Consider the following 1737-nt stretch of genomic DNA (forward strand, 5'->3'; position numbering starts at 1 on the left):
CAGCGGTTCAGAGATCAATAATAAACAGTCGCGGTGATGAGGCAGCACCAGAGCGGTGCAGGCCTGAGGCACTCACAGGAAGGGGCTCTCAAGAAGTCTGGCCACAGGCTGGTGCCGCAGGGCCACAGGTTCTGCATGGCCCCGTCCTGGTCCCAGTGCTCCCAGGGCCCACATGCTGTGTGCAAAGCGCTGTGGCTGCTCCGAGGATGCCACACTGCAGCAAAGCGCCTGTCAGAGCGTCACCTGACCACACAGTCTCTCTGCGAGAGCTGGAGTGTCAGAAAGATGGAGCGTTTTAAAGGGGAAATAGAGAATAATGCAGCCAGCCCTACCTAGCCAAGCTGTGCCAGCTAGGGTGGCACTGCATGTGCTGGTGATCTCACACTGGCTTAAGAAATAAACTGTTTGATGTATATTTCAACAGAGCTGTGAAGGAAAATGCTAAGACAGATAAGGCATCTCTAATGTCGTAGAAGCATCTTTAAAATACTATATTTGATCAGACAGATGCAGAGGACAGCAGTCAGATGCTGTGCTCATGTATTTACTGTGAAATAGCATCCTTCAGAAAGTGCTGAGCATTGTGCCAGAGAGAGAGCGTGAGAGAGATCATTTCACAGCGTGAGGCAGCACGAACATTTCACAGCATGAGAGGAGAGAATGCCTTACGAGGAGCAGAGGAAAGGTCAAAGAGAAAGGAAGATGAGAGCTAAGAGATACTCACCTATGAGAAGGAGAAAACAACAGCCAGAGACAGACCAGAATAAATGAGAAGCATGTGTAGGAAACATATAAATCTGAATTCTTCTCCCGGGTCACAGTAAGCAGGGAAGAAGGAGGTGAGGAGGAAGGAGAGGGCTCCAAGAGTGAGGAGGAAGGAAGGAGGAGGTGGTAAAGCAGGAGTGAAGGGAATGGAGACTAGAGCTGCTTCGTGCTGAGGAACAGGCAGGAAGGAGACAGCCAGAGAGCACCTGGGGCAGTGCAGAGCCTCTTGGGCTGGTCAGGCCCCTGCCTATGTTTGTTGGTCCAGAAAAGCTATTGTTTCTCCATCCAGCTTCCCTTCTTCTAGCCTGAGCTAGTACTGGAAAAGAAAAGCTAATGGAGCTGAGATTATAAAATGGTGAAAGAGGGAGTAAGAGGAGCCTAGAAGCATGAGAGTCCCCAGAATTGCCCACTTGTCGTGTGCTCCTTGAGGCCCAACTAGGAGCAAGCACTGCTCTCTGCAGAACACCCAGGTGCGTGCAGGAAGCTGGCTCCGAGATGGAAATTTGTGGTGACCTACAGATGCCTCGGCACCTCTGCAGCCACCTATAAACCAGCAGCAGAGATGCAGCTGGCCCTATTAGTGGTCTTACAGCCATGTCATGAGCACCTTGACTTTATCTGGAGAAACAGAGGTAATACACAGCACCAGACCTAATTCCTCCATATGTGAGTCCAGACCCAACTTAGATGTCTCTGCATCACACCAGTTCTGGAAGCATTTATTCATTTGGTGCAGTATCACACCTGACTGTATATAAACATCCCAAAAAGTGGCATAGTCGTATCTGCTTAGTATCACGCTCTTGTATCCAGGCACACCAAGAATACAATGCAGACATACTCAGGCTTGTTCCTCACTCACCCGCCCTGGTCTGGCAGAGCCTATTCGCTCACTCTAAATTGTGTTTTATTTATGGTAAAGTTGTCAGATTGAAGAAAAGGATGACTTATTTCTTCAGGGACTCTTAATGC

Source organism: Numida meleagris, chromosome 6 (genome assembly GCF_002078875.1).
Source record: "Numida meleagris isolate 19003 breed g44 Domestic line chromosome 6, NumMel1.0, whole genome shotgun sequence".
Lineage (NCBI taxonomy): Eukaryota > Metazoa > Chordata > Aves > Galliformes > Numididae > Numida > Numida meleagris.